General features: G+C 37.4%; 1 long non-coding RNA gene across 5 annotated transcripts in view; it reads right to left on the bottom strand.

Annotated features, from left to right (window-relative positions):
- Positions 1–15329, bottom strand: part of LOC139800570 (uncharacterized) — a 109765-nt gene extending 94436 nt beyond the window's left edge. For 4 of the 5 annotated variants that reach the window (XR_011727805.1, XR_011727802.1, XR_011727800.1 and 1 more), the window contains exons 1-2: positions 15139–15329; positions 2564–2634 (exon numbers count right to left, since the gene is read on the bottom strand). This is a non-coding gene — a long non-coding RNA (uncharacterized lncRNA). Of the gene's footprint in view, positions 1–2563; positions 2635–8760; positions 8839–15138 lie in introns of those variants that run through there. The other variant, XR_011727801.1, reaches the window with a different exon arrangement.
- Between the last annotated feature and the right edge of the window lie 649 nt (positions 15330–15978).

Below are 15978 nucleotides of genomic sequence, written 5' to 3'. Positions count from 1 at the left end.
AACTGATTAGCTTGTGCTCTTGTTTGACTGGACTGTTGTCAGGACAGTGAACTTCTACACTATACTTAATAAACTTCCATTATATTGTGAAGATTGCCTGAAGAAAACTGTTGTTTCTCAGTCAATCCAAAGAGTTTGCAAAAACCTGGAATATTTGGGGAAGTTACAGTTTTCTGTATATTGCATGGATGTTTGAACTACATGACAGCTGAACTCCCAAATATTTAGATATAAACAGTTTCTTCCTGTGGTTTGTAATAGTTTGGTTGGTATTGCTCTGTGTGTGTATACATACATATATATAAAATCTTTTTATAAATTAAAGTCTAAAACTTCTCAAGAGGAATATTTGCCCAACTGTTTAAAAGAAACAGTTACCTGCTGTGTAAAAGCAGCACTTGTATGTTTATGTGAACACCTCCCCATTACAACTCTTTCCTGCTGAGCATACTCCTGTTTTTTTAGATGATGAACTTGTTTATACCTAAGACACATAAGCAGTACACATTTTGCATATAGTGAGTTGCATTTGCAATGTAAATTAATAACTCAGCTATCATGGAAATAAGTGCCAACTCTTCTGGTAACAGAGAAGATGCACTTCTCAGCTGATTCAGCTCCCAACGTGCCTTTAGTTACCATGTCCAGTCAAGAGTCTGGCTGGCACTTGGGCACTTCCCTCTTCTTTTGAGCCACCTCTGGGCTCATTTGTGAAAAAAATTAACATGAACAGTGATATGGAAAAATGTTATAAGGTTACCTTAGACAATAGTCTTTGGCTCAACTGAATGCTCTGCCTCCTCAAGCCCTCCTGTTCCCAGGAGAAAGATTAACACTCAAGTCCAGTCTCACAGGAGGCTTCTGTGCTGGTTTGTGTCCTTTGACTTCTTGCCATTATAGATCCAGTCCTACTGAAAGGAGTTTCTTCTGGTACAGGCCCAACTAATTTCCATTTCCATTCAGCTCATTCAGTTCATGGCTCTGGAGGCAAAGCCTCACTCACGCCTGTACAGCCTCTGCCCTGACTGAGGACTGAGCTATCAGCAAGGATCTATCACAACATAGAGTTGGGAAGAGTGGGAACAGAGAGTGGGAAGCAGAAGTCAGAAGGGGAATTGTGGAATGCTCAGAGGCCTGACAACACCCTTGCAAACAATTAATTTTTAAGTACCAAGAATGGTCACAACCATGATGAATTACATTATTTGTCCACACTCATATATACTACATATTTGAGCATGCACAAACCCTGCTCCTGTCACTTATCACTAGTTCCTTCAGCTGTAATGACAAATTATTTCAGATTAGTATCTTTTTATATGTATTCCAGAAGAGCTGCCTGGGAATTAATTTGTTGCCACTGGGAAGCAGAAAATTTAACACTACTTTTATGACACCAGGTCATTAAATGTTGGCTTTTTTATTGCTTGCTTTCTCTGTAGCCCAAAACAGTATGTGGTATTTACTGATAAACACTGCAGAAAAGAGAACAATTGCCATTGAGAATAACTTTCCCTGGTCACCAAAAAAAAGTACCTATTTCTTTTACAAGACAATAAATATTGTTCAAACTCAAATAAAATCTTCACAGTGAAAACAAGGTCATGCTTTTCCTTTTGTTCCACTGACATGTAGACGTTTAAATAAGGTCATTACCTCAGTGTATAAAGAAAAGACTTCACTTGCAGAGGTTGGTCTTGAATGAAAACAGTTTAAATCAAGAGATAGAGCACTCTATTCAGTATTAAAAGGACTGATCTCCGTATACATCAATTAAAAAAAGCCCATGATTTGAAAAATGTGTTTAACTATGATGAAACCTAAACCAGAAGATGACAATAACATGAAAGGGAGAATACAGAACATATAAATAAATAAACATAGTACGTTGAAGAAAGCAGCTTGTGCTTTCTGAGAGTTTTACACTACATTATTAAATACTTTGAATATATTTTGCTGTAAACAGTGTTAGGAGTTTGGTGTTTCTTGTGGCAGAGGTGTCTGTTTATTTGTACTAGCCAATGATAGTCAAAAGAAAATCAAAGACAGTTTCTGGATTGGCTTGTTGTATAAAAAAAAATTCCATTATTTCATTGTAATTTGATATAAGAGTCTGGCAAGAAAATGGCACTTACTGCAGGTCCCATTTAATTTTTCCAGCAAAACCTGTCTGTCTTTACAACCTTCTCATTCTGTTGCTTTCTGGCCCCATTCCTACCTAAATACGACCTCTTCTACTTTTGATGAACATCAGGACTTTTGCTATCAGTGAGGCATCTGTGCTTCCTTATAAGTTAAAAATAAACACACTGATTGTCCTCTCCATTTCTAACATAAGAATAAAATGATAATTGATACATATTTAAAATACAAACCTTTCCTACCAGATTGCATAGATATATTTCAAATTGCCATGTACAGGTTGTTGGGAAATGTTAAAAGAACATTTTATCTACCAAGACTTTCAGGGAAAGAATTCAGTACAGAATACCATGTGAAGAAAAGTTCACTGTGTTATTTTTCAGTAGTATGAATCATTTACAAAAATGAAAGCTTTAATTACCTTTGAGATACACAGTACTGATTTTGCAGATCTCTCCCTGTTTTCATCACAGCAGGAGGAGGTGAAGCAGCCTAATAAAGACAGGTAAGCATAATTGTTCATTACATGTTCCAGACAACTTATAGAGGGGATTTCACTTGCTGTTAAAGGGTTGAGACAAGCTTACAAAATGAGACAAGCTTATATTAATAAACTCACATCTTGAGGCAGTAGTATGGAAGGCAAAGACATTCTGAGGTAGTGCCCCCCTAAGTGTGTTATCAGACCCCTTCAGCGTGGCTCCCAGTTAAAGAACATTCAAAAAATTAATCCTGAAACAGACAGGGAGAACAAAGAATGATGTTGGTGTCAGCATGATGCTTGTTGAGTATTGTTGTTATACAGTGATAAGAGAAGCTTGGGAGCTGCTGGGCAAAAGCAGATTTTTACTTAATATATTTCTTAATAATTAACATAATTAAACGAAAAAAAAACATTCCAGAGTAATACATGGAAATAATGCAGTAGCACTAGGTCAGATGTTTATGCAGAACTAGTAGGAAAATCTCAAACTCTCTATAAAAAAAATAGTACTAAAATGAACACCCAACTGCTTCAAAGAAATGTATGTTTGAAGACATTAATAAATACATCCTCAAAAAGCAATCTCTTGAGAAAAGGCATTGGTTTTGTAAGAAAATAATTCACTTTCTTCTGGAAGAAATGGACAATTCAACTCTTAATTAACAGCATTAGCTCAAAAGAAGTACTAAGAAAGAGAACAGAGAACAAGAACTGAAATGGAATCATTATGTCTACAGAAGAACATTAGAAGCCAAAATATTAGAAATTTGCAAGACCAATTTGCAGTGTATGACAATCAGAGTGTATTTGGTATAAAAGAGGAGAAAGCAAAAAGAAAAGGAAAGGGAAATGGAATATTTATGGAATGATGGAACAATGAACTTAAATGGAACAAAATCAGCCCAGTCAGTGGCCTGCTAAATATAACTCCAAGTAGAATCCTTTTCATTCATATTCATGGTATTTCAGACTTTATATTTATTGGTATCGTAACATATTTCAAGCTGTCATCCTAAAAATGAGGTGAAGAAAGAGTAAATCTAACAAAAACAAATACAAAAGACAGTGGATGCCAAGTGTCTGGTGCTACTAAATGACTGTTAAAAAGGGACTAAATGGATGATTTAAGTGTGATGCATGAGCCTGATGTCTGGCACAGCTACAGCATTTTACAGGGAAATTGGTATCAGGATACTGCCCGGAGCTGATCTGTCCTGGATATTGCATTCATCTGTACGAGCCAGTGACCACACCTAGGACGGGGACTGTTGTTGTGCACTGGAAACAAGTAACACTGAAACTGTAACATTGCCTCATTTCATTTAACATTCTCCCTAACAGCCCCTGGTCCAATTTCCAAAGCCTGAATATCCCAGGCTCCATGTACCCACAGTCAGTCTGCACAGAGTCGTTTGGGTTCGGCAGCTCAGGAGCTCCATACCCCATCAGCTTCAAATCCTGGGAGGGGATCCTGCACGTTTTAGCACAAATGTAGCCTGAGGGGTTGACTCCAGCAGTGTTCAGGCTGCTTTTTGTGCCTCCTCTTCCTCCATCAAGCTCTGACCCAGGTACAACTTTGTACTAGTAGACAAGAGTAAATGAACAGGTTTCCTCTTTTATTTCCTGTTCATCTTTCACTGATCAATGTTAATTCTAAAATGTTCCTATTGTACTCTATAAAGCAGTTAAAAAATTAAAAAAGAAAGAATTTAATAAGCCTGTTCCTTCATATAATATTGTACAGTTCTAGCACTTCATTAAAACCTAAACCTGCCTGTGCCCAGGAAAGGTGAAAATGTTTGAATTCTGAGCCAAGATGGCAACAACAATGGCAATTTTAATATACTAAAAAAAGGTCACAGTGATGTCCACGATGCATGATGCTACAATAATCCTTATTAAAACATCCAGCTTTTACCTAGGGACATGACTGTAGGGTTCTCTCTCCTTACACACCATTAAGTATTGCTGGCAATTCATAAAGCTGAGAATTTTTAGGAAGTATAAAAACAGCAATAATGTGTAACAGCTATCAATCTGTTTGATAATTCATACAGAACCATCAATCTGTTGTCAACACAAGTTAAAACTTTATTCAGGCCTCTTTCTCATTTTTAGATCTTTAGAGCAGAATTAAAGTTCTGAATGTTTTTTTCTAAAACTAATCTTTAGACTTCCATCACGAGTGAGGCTTGTTTTAATCCAGAGGATGAACACTGAGGATTTACAGGAAAATCCTACAGACTAAAGGAGGTCCATCCACACCAGTTCACACTGGTGGCCAGGTCCTGGTATTTTCCTCTCAAATTTCAGTATACTTCAACCTTAAAACAATCTCTGTTATACTGCTATACATATCTGCTTTCCTGTTAATGGTGGCAGGGAGGTGTTTGCCTTGTCTTACTTACATTTACTTCCCTATCCTGTTCCTCCACCTCTTTTTTTTTCCTTTCATTTCTCCTCCTTCCCCCCCAGATCACCTTATCTTAGTGGAAAAAACACAAGCATATATATTTTTACAAGTCAGCTCATGCAACAGAGGATTTTTCAGTTTCTGGTATTTGTCTCACATGGGATGGCACTAGTATTATTAATGGCAACAAATGAAGAAAATACTGCTCAAAAATTGATCATTGCCAGAACAAATAATTCATTAGTGGCATCATGCATTAGTCCCTTAGAAAAGTAATGGCAAAAAATTCCTTAAAAAAAGTGGAAGTCAATAGAGCATTCTCTTCAACTTCTGCATTCTCACTACTTAAGACATCTCATTTGTAGCTGAGCTCTAAATAATTTATTCCTTGCTCAATGCTTGAGTAGTTAAGCATCTTTTAATATATGACATTAAAAACATTGTACCTAGCATCAAGGTTTCTAAAGATTTTATTTCTTAGTTGGAAAATTAAGCACTCAATTTAAACCAATCTGAGATAAGATGGTTATTATTACTTCCATAACCTAATGCCACAACATGTCCAGGATTATATTTGCAAGTAAGGTATAAACTTCTGCTTTCTTTCACTTTAACATCCTGAATGCCATTCTTAAAACTCTATTTCCAATAAAATTACTACAAGTACTTAAGTAACAACATTAATAAACAGTAAGAAAAGGTTGCTTGTTGTATATTATTGCTTCCTTTAGTCCCAGCACTTAGGGCTATGGTACTGAATCTAGTAATAAATTTTTATAGCTATGATTATATCTACAGTAAAACAGAATTTATGTACTTTTTATTTGCTCTATAAAATTGTATAGAAGGAATGGATAAAATTACTTCATCTGGCTCACTGCCTACGTAAGGAATTTCAGGTTATCCCTTACCTTTGTGGCCCATCCTAACTGCATATCATGAGAACAGGGAAAGGAAAACCAGTTTCTTTGATGAGCATGAATGGCCAGTTTGGTTTAGCTTGTCTATAATGTAATGGTGCAGGATAGGTGAGAAAAGGAAGACATCCAGGTTCCAAAGCATTATTTAAAACTGCATTAAATTTAATTGGAAATGGAGATGAGGACATATTTCCAATTAATAAAAGCAGCTCAGAATTATAACTAGATCTTTCCTGGTTGTATGTAGATTTCATATAGCATGGATGAAATATATACACATTTCTTTAACGTATTTTTCATCATAAGTAAAAACTCAACTATATCCACTTGATCATGCAAATTTCAAAGACATGAGATGTTTCAGCCTGTGTATGTAGAATTGTTTTGGCTGGAAAATATGTTTCAGATGATTAAGTCCAACTGTTAACCTAACACTTCCAGCTCCACCACTATACCACGTGCCCTCAGCACCACATCTGGTCGTCTTTTAAATACCTCCAGGGATGGTGACTCCATCACTTCCCTGGGCACCCCATTCCAGTGCTTGTCAATCCTTTCGGTGAAGACATTTTTCCAAATATCTGAGCTAAACCTCTCCTGGTGCAATCTCAGGCCATTTCCTCTTGTTCTATTGCTTGTTACTTGGGAGAAGAGACCAACACCCACTTGCTCCAACCTCCTTTCAGGTAGTTTTAGAGAGTGACAAGGTGTCCCCTCAGCCTCCTCTCTCCATGTCTAATGTTTTTACATAAACATAGTACAGGAGAGGCAATAGTTTTTTATGGCATTTATCCATTTTTGTATCTATTTTTGTCCAGGCAGAAAAAACATGTCTTTAATTAGCGCTGATAGAAACATTTCTATCACAACACATTTCTAAAAGGCAGCCCTGAAATTTGTCAGTTCCATCACACAGCGTGCCAGCACAGAAACATTTTGCTAACTGTCACATATTTCAGGTTTCACTGAGAATTCAGTAAAACTGGTAACAACAATCTTGCCATCCAAGATGCATTTTCTACCTGAAATGCCCAAAGGTCACTGTGGCTATAATTTGCATGGCTATACTTAATCCTGTGTCTATCTGTGTTCACCCCCCTGTGCTCAGTTGACCCCCTAACAAATGTAACTTGACTTCACATGCAGTTTCAGGAAGGTGCTTTAGAAAACTTCACCAGCTATTTCTGTTTGACTTACACAGGAAACCCCGGAGTCTTTTCTGCAGCATAAAATTTTACAGTTTATGATCTCTACACATTATGTGCAATAGCCAAAAACGAGGAAGGGGGAAGATTAAAAACAACTACACAATTCCCTGCTTCAGGTGGAGATCAGTGAATCAAACAGTGGATTCTGTTAAGTGACCTTCTGGTCATTTAAGTGATCTGAAAAGTAAGAGGGATCTCTAGTGCTCCTGGTCTGTCCCTTTGTCAGTACCTTCCTTTTCTACGAGAGGGAGCCTTGCTGGTTTGCAGCTCTTACACACTTCTAGTATGCAACAGACAAGCTTATGCACCATTTCTAAGTGGCAGACCATGAGCGTGAGATGAGCTGAAGGCATTATATGCCTGGATTTTGCTTACATTTGGGAAAATTCTGCCTATGAAGGAAAAATGTAGGCCTCTTTCTGATCAGGGTGAGCTGTGTGGTGGTCTGGGGGGAGAAGGACTTTGTTACTGATGGTTTATTTATGTTAGTTTTATTTTTAAATGGCAGCTGTCTGAAGCTGTTCCGTGTTTGGAGCGTGAAATTAAGTCTCAGGAGAGATGGATTAAAGGATAGAATGCCAGGGAGTCAATCAAAAGTTCACAATATAAGTGGTTTACACAATAGCCCTGAGAATCTATCACAAAGCCTCACAGTCTGTCATTTGTTATAACTGTTTGATACAATGCTGCATCACATATAAAATAGGCATGCTTCCTTTCAAACAGCTGGCATTCACATGCATGCAGTTTGAATAATCAGTACTATAGAATATTCCCCATAACTAAATTATTGTTTTGTACCATCCAATTTTTAAATTATATTGTCTTTAAATAAAATATAAATGATACTACTCTGAGACATTTTTGGAAGGAATGGGCAAAGAGAGACATTCTAATTAAATGTACTCATTGTTGATGGCAGCCCAACACTTTCACTTCCAAAAAATTCTACTAAAAAAGTTCAGATGAAACATGATTCTTAATAATCAGAGACACAAGAGCATTGTAGAGCTGATGGTTTAATATTATTCTTTGACTTGCCACCATTGGGGTATACTTTTTTCCCCTGGAATATATTTAATAAAGTAATAGCAGTCAAACTGCTACAGTAAACTAATAGATGTAATGAAGCTCTATTGGTACCCAGAGATTTCTGAAACTGAAAAGGAGACAATAGATTAATTTGGAAATCAATCTTTCATTAATTCATTGAATTCCTCTTTTCATAATTCTCATATGCAATCATGATACAGCACATGTGGAAGTGACAGGTGAAAAAGCAGGTTGAAATAATTTCGGAAATTATTTATCAGTCGAGGGAAGAGTTGGCAATCTTCAGGAAAACATCATAACATGTCACTTCTGATTTCTCCCTTTCATTCCCTTCCTTCTTGTTTTTGAACCCTTATAGACCCCTAGGTGCTTTCTTTTTGAGGGGTGGGGACTGGCTTTCACTGGGAAGAGAGATGAGCTATTAGTACTTCAGCAGACCAGCATGGTTTGTAATGTGAACACAGTGCTGGAATCCTCCTATCAGCAGAGGCAATAGCCTGGAAATCTACAAAGAGGCCTGGCCAGTTATTACAGACTTACTGCAGCAATTCCAGCTGAGTGACCTCCCTCCTATCACACAGAAAGGGAACAAGTCTCTGAAAGAGGACTAACTGGTCCTGAAGGAAAAATAAACATATATGAGGCAATGACAAGGTTAAAATTGTTGTATTTTAGCATGTAATTAGTTTTTCGTTATTAAAAAAATATGTTTTAACAGGATGGCTTTCTGACTCTTACAGAGACAGCATCAATAACGATGGCCCCCAGCAGGGCCACCAATTCATATATGGTGCTTAAAAGGGAATTCTTCTCTAATTTGATCTGTATAGACCTATAAACCATCAAGGAACCAGAACAATTCAGCAAATGTGTACTCAGCAAATAGCTACAAACCACTTGTGAGCAGGAACAGCAAGCCAATGTGTCATGATTTAACCCCAGATGGCAATGAAACCCCACACAGCCGCTCACTCCCTCCCTCAGTGGGATGAGGGAGAGAATCAGAACAGTAAAAGTGGAAGACTTGCAAGTTGAGATACAGTTTATTAGGGTAAAGCAAAGGCCGTGCCCACAAACAAAGCCCAACAAAGAATTCCTTCACTGTTTCCCATGGGCAGGCAGGTGTTAAGTCATCTCCAGGACAACAGGGCCCCATCACCCTGCCCAAGGTTCATAGAATCATAGAATCATAGAACTGGCTGGGTTGGAAGGGACCTCAGAGATCATCAAGTCCAACCCTTGACCCACCGCTGCGGTTGCTAGACTATGGCACTGAGTGCCACATCCAGTCTCTTTTTAAATGTCTCCAGGGACGTTATCCTGCTTTGGCAGTGGGGTTGGACTAGATCATCTCTACAGGTCCTTTCCAACCCCTAACATTCTATGATTCTATCTATGACCACACATCAGTGGTTGCTTGGGTAAACAAATACCATCACTCCCAACCTCGCCCCCTTCCTTCTTTTTCCCCCCTATTTTATTGTTTAGCATGATGTCACATGGTATGGAATATCCCTTTAGTTACTGGGGGCAGCTCTACCAACAGCTGTGTCTCCTCCCAACTTCTTGTGCACCCCCAGCCTGCTCACTGGTAGTAAAGAGTGAGAAGAAGCAAAGGTCTTGACTCTGTAAGCACTGGTGAGCACTAACTGAAACATCCCTGTGATATCAAGACTGTTTCCAACACAAATCCAAAGCACTCATACTACCTACTATGAAGAAAATTAACTCTATCCCAACCAAAACCAGCACAAAATGCTAAAAGTCTTGGCTGCCCAAATCCTCCCACACAGCATGAAGGAGCAGAAGCCACAGATGAAGCCCATAAGGAGTGAATGCACAACTAACAGCTTAATCAGACATTGCTCCTGAAGACACCAGTAAATGTGAGAGACAGATTCACAGCTTTGCTGACAACTGACCTCCTTTGGCTGAATGCTGATCTAAATTCTCTGATCTAAAAGCATCTCCTTTTCTTGGTGGCTATCAGAGAGCTGTGAGGAGGGCCAGCTGCTCCTGCTGGGGCTGGACTGAAGCCCAGAGGCTGAGGAGACAGTCTGCCCCCGTTACTAATAACACAGAGCTTTAGTGCAGATCACTTGGGGGGAAGAAAAAGAAGTCCAATCCAACAGTTTGGTCTGACTTAAAGTTTGATCCCTGACTTTGTGTATTTCATTAGCAGAGTAGGAGATCATGATTCACAGAGCTCTAGTTCTAAAAGTTCTGCGTTTACTATTTGATGCATTGATCCTTTCACTTAATAGCTAGCCCTTAAGCCATAATAACTTACACATATATGCATTTATTCTACAGTACTCTGAAAGGTCTTTTAAAATATTAATTCTATTCTGCTAAATAAGCAGCCCTCCTTTCCAGGAGGCCTGTGATTAACGCTCCTCTCATCTGTCACCACTGTACCCTGCTGTTGGGAAAGCCTGATCCTCTTGCTTCTCCAAAAATGTCACTTGAACCACACACAACTTATTTTCCCTACTGCTGCTTCTGATGAGCTTCAGAACTTTACACAAATCACTTGACCTTCCTGCATCTCACTTTCCTCTCCAGTAAAATGGGTATAGTGCCCAGCATCATAAAGTATGTCAGTTCTACAGATTAAATAAAATGCTGTGGATGAACTTACTATAATTATTCTACACACAATAGAAATTTTGTCCTTTAAGATGATGCCAATGACAAAGTTGTCAAACCAAAACTGCTCCAAGCAGCCAAAATCTTTTATCAGCACCATGGCCCAGTGCCATCAGTAGGACCATAAATAAGGGAAGAGACACATTAGTTCAGCTCACTTGACAGGATCATCATCAGTAGCTGGGCTTCCAGGGCTGGATTTCTTTTCAAATGAACGTGGGATATAACCCAGTGTTACTTTGTATGGGTAACACAGGAAAATACAGGAAGTGTATGGAGGATTTTCTATTAAAAAGGAAGTTGGCAGGACAATACAGTGTTCAGAAATACTTCTAATAATGTCTGCTAATGCTGGTTTAAAATGGTGACCTGCCTATTTGACTATTCTGAAGGCTGTGGGATAATTATTCCAAACTGACATTGAATTTAATTGTATGGTATATTAACGAGTATAAGGCTTCTTACTGTTGTTTAATAAGTATGAAGGAAATACACTTAACTTTCCATATAGTGTAGTCAAATTGCATATGCAATAAGTGCTCATTAGATGTCATATTTATTACATCAAATCTATGAGCACTGTTAATACATTAACATTTTAAAAGGTAGCCCATGGCAAGTCAATTTCACAGCAATTAAAGCTGGAAAACTGGTAATTGACATTTGATAAGTGTGTTAATTGATATCAAGCTTGCAATAGCTAACATGTTAAATGTCAATTAAATCCATGTGTTTTTACAATTAGAATTTATTAATAAAGAATATAATTACAAAATGTTGGTTATGTCAATTTATGTTAATTATGTAACAACTGAATTTATAGTGGAAAAATTTCTTCAGTCCTCAATGCACTTTAAAATTTTTCCTGATTTTTAACATTTTGTATTTAATATTTTGTCTTCAGTAGGGGGTTTTTTGTTTGTTGGTTTGAAGTTTTTTTGTTATGCTCTGCTTTTTTGTTTGTTCGTGCTTTTTTTTTCTGCTATTCCAGCTATAACAGAGGGAGAGAAAGAGGTAAGATTGATAGTGTAGAAGCACTGGTCCAATCTTATGATATTGAAAAAAAAGAAGATGGGTACTTCTAGCCTAATTTTGATGGTGATCACCTATTCAAATATCTTCATAAAATTTAGAACTATTTTCTATAGTTTTGTTAAGGTACAGTTCTGAAAATACTCTATATTCAATGTAGTAAGTGTTCAGTAAACCCAAGAAATTTATTTCTTCATCATCTGTATGCTGTTGTTTTCATTTATGAATCAGTGACTCTGGATACTAACCATACAGCCATGCCTGCACTAGACAGATCATAGAGGTTTCCTTATGTCTTTAGTTGGAACAATGCAGAGTTTTCTAGAATTTTAACTAGAGCATTCTGAATATTTACCCATTCCTGCCTTGCACAAGGAAGTGGCCAGTGTGAAACACTTGTCCCAGCCCGAAAGCCCCAAAAGGGCTTGAAGAGAGGGATGGAACTAGAGCTGCTGTAAATGACTGAAAGCATTAAGCAGAACCAGCAGCCAGTCACCTAGGAAAGTATAATTTAGGGAGGCAGGCACCAAAGGTAGGGGAAAATGCAATGAAAAAAGGGAAGGAAGATGTTTAAGATCCTTGAGGCACACGGGGGGAGTTAAGTGGATTACAAGTAGGGAAAAGGATATGGACAAAGCAAAAAGGGAAAAAAATGAAGACACCATGCTATTTTTTTTCCTGGAAAGATTTCTTCAAATTTTTTAAAAGTAAGAGAGTTCAAATCAAAGTGAAAAAGACAGCAATTTTAAAAAATTATACCACAAACTTTAAATCCTGGGCTGTATTATGTTTGAATTCTGTAAAAATAACTTCCTGCTAATTTTCACCATTTTTATATCTTTAACATCCTGCCTATTGTTGTGGAGACTTTGGCTGCTGCTTTGGAGTTGAAACAGATACTCTTTTGGGCATTGTAAGATCACCACGAACAAAGGTCCCTTTAACCACCAAAGGTAAAATTGATTCTGTATTGGCTTTGTTTGTTTGTTCAGAACACTTGTTTCAATTGTCACTTCTGCTACTGCAACATCTACAGCTTACTTTGCTTTTAATTTGACACTAATAGGGAAAAATTGATTTTATTTCCACTTACTTCCCAGCTTGTCACATTTTTGTCTCCATTTGGGACAACACACAATGCTGTCTCCCTTCACTGTGAAAATTAAAATTAGGTTTACACTAAAGCAGGATTTTGTCAGGAAAGAATGCTTTGGTCTGACAATACCTGTAATTAAATTCCTAAAAAGAGGAAGGAACGCTGAGCTGAAAGTATTTAAAAATTAACCTCCTTTGAAAACTGAAGCACAATAGTTTTTGGTACCTTTAAATTAAAACTGACTTAGTAAAGCAGAGTTGCAGGGTTTTTTGTTTTTTGTTTGGGTTTTTTTTGTTGTTTTTTTTTTTTTGTTGTTTTTTTTTCCCCTAAAGAAGATTTGTGTCCCTTTGTCAACCAAATTGAAAATAAGAAAAACAAAACAAAAAAGAGTTGAGAGGAAGTAGCAAAAAGGCCACTCTAATCAGCATTCAGAAGGAACAGCTTCCATTATTTAAATACCTGTTTAGTAAAACCCCATGTCCTTGACATAAGGTTGTTCTATAGCTGTGTAGTGTTTTACAGTTAGGGGAAAAATTCAGCAGTGGCCGTTCCCTAACATCACAACAGAATCCCTGTTTCCTTTAGGAAAACAATTTCTCCTATGGCTTTGCTTTATTTAGTTCTGCTACCCTAACTGTGCAGAACAGTAGGTTTAAAGGCTCTCTTCAGCTTAGTTGCAAGTGATTGAATTATTTCTATCATATCACACAATACTTCCCTGCATGACAACAAACAGAATCAGACTGCTGGCTTGGCTCTGAGTGAGGTCTGCACAAACCAGGGTCCCTCATCAAGGACACTGAATTTTGTGTTCAATACATAGAGCAATTTAAAGAAAAGATTATCTCAAAAAACAGTGCATAAGGATAGGTAGACCTGCTTCGTTTACAACTACATGGATATTGGTGCCACTGTACCAGTGTCAAAGCCTTTGTCCTCCTTTCATTCTTAAGTCCTGCACAGCATGTAAATCCCAGAAGCTGTGAACCAGAGACAGGAAAGATGAGGAACAGAGGAATTTTGAGATGTAATGCATACTTTATGTTGTAGGCTGGCCTGGCACTGGTCTGATGTGCTGAAAGGTTAGAATCTGTATTAAAAAAAAAAAAAAAAGCTTCTTAAAAAGCAAAAGGTTTCTTTCACTTAATCCAGGTATTATTCTCCTAATCTATACAGACACTGCCAGATATACAGCTGCTGTATTACACTCATGCACCTTCATGGGACCTGTTGACATAAAAACAGTCACTGAAACAGAAAAAGTGGACCTATAGGCCTTGGGATTTCTGTACCTACTACAAAACCCCATAACCTGCTCTGCCTGATCAGAACTCAGGCTCTTGCTCTTTGCTTTGCAAGCTGAGCTCTTGGCAAGTGGCTAATTCAGTACCTCCCCTTTCTTGCCAGTATCCTTCTTGTAAAGTCTCCTGACAATTAGTGAAGAACAGTACAGAACAAGTCAATGCTTTCCCAAAGATAGATCCCTGGAATATCTCTGATCAGATCTAGGCAGTTTCATCTGAAGATGAAGCCTGCAACTTTGATTCCTGTGCAGCTTAGAAGCACTTTAATATCTAGCTTTTGCTGCCACTCTTCTATCAGAAGGCTGAAGGAAACCTTCAAAGCTCCTCTGTAGCATCCTTAATATGGCATTTCAAGTATCCTCATAAATTCTCCTGATATAAATACACTTGAGATACTAAGCTCCTTCACAGATCCAAAACTCCATCTTATATACTACAAAGCAAGATGTAATAAATCAAAAAAATGTTAGTTTGAGCAGTGGAATTCCAGTGAAAATGCATGCAGACCTACAATAATTTAAGTAGCTATTTCGATTCAGTAATTTCACATCACTTAGAATAATGTTTTTTAAAGTTTATATCTAATTCTGCTAATTATAGTATGGGTGATACCAACATAAATACTGATTTCTTAGTATTGACAATCTCTGTTAATAAAAAATATTTTTAGAATAGACTTAATCGTTATGTTCAGTCTTATTTAATATGTTTTACCATGGACACCTTTCTGTCCTCTCATATGTCACCTAAATCTTGAAGACTCGTCCTGGAGATGAGATAAAGTAAACAGCCTCTCATCTTTCTGTGCATAGATGCTATGTTTTCCCAAAATCTTACCATCCATTTCCAGTTAATGCAGTTTCCTTCTCAGTACCTTTGGCACTGGAACCCAGATGGTCAAACCTGACACCCTATAATCATCTCCTCTGGCTGTGCAACTTGCCTTTTCACAACCTTTCCTTTCCAAGGGCAGAAGAGAAAGCATCATTCTTCCATCCAAGGTATTTCAGCAAAATTTCTCAGTTTTTCTGAGGGGTAAGAATCAAAACAACTTGTCTTATTAAAACATCTTGTATTGCATAAAACAGGAGACAGATAAAAGGAATTATAAGATCCATTAATGAACCATCTATTTTAAATAGAATTGGCTTTCTTCAATATTTTCACATATTTACTTTAGATTTATTCTTTCTAAAGTCAGGAATATAGAAATATTTGTGGTGGGCTTTTTTTTCCTTCTTAAAAAGCCTTTAGAATAATTTTCTTGAGTTTAATAAAGTTGTTAAAATATTTGCAACATTATTAGGCCCAGCATTTAAAGAATTCAAATGAATCTTCAAAGTACTCAGCTTATGAGATTTACAAAATTAAATTTCTAATTACAGTATGCAACAAAATACAGTGCTGATAGGCATTTTCCAACTGAATGGAGCTCATTTCTAGCATTAAACATTATGTATCCTGTCTCAGATAATTTTGGCTTTCCCAAGGATGGGTCCTGAAACAGAGACAGATTTCTCAGCTATTACCTCTGGATAAAAATGTCAGAAACTTCTCCATAGACTGCATATTGTCAACTTGCTCATTTCAACACCCAATTGCTTTTGAGAAGTGGATTTTGATGGACAGATCCTGTTTACACAAACCCAAATCTTATTCCACCTAAAACCCCTGTTC

The sequence above is a fragment of the Heliangelus exortis genome, chromosome 10, assembly GCF_036169615.1.
Source record: "Heliangelus exortis chromosome 10, bHelExo1.hap1, whole genome shotgun sequence".
NCBI lineage: Eukaryota > Metazoa > Chordata > Aves > Apodiformes > Trochilidae > Heliangelus > Heliangelus exortis.
The sequence above is the reverse complement of the archived record's forward strand: the minus strand, read 5'-3'. Positions and strand labels throughout refer to the sequence as shown.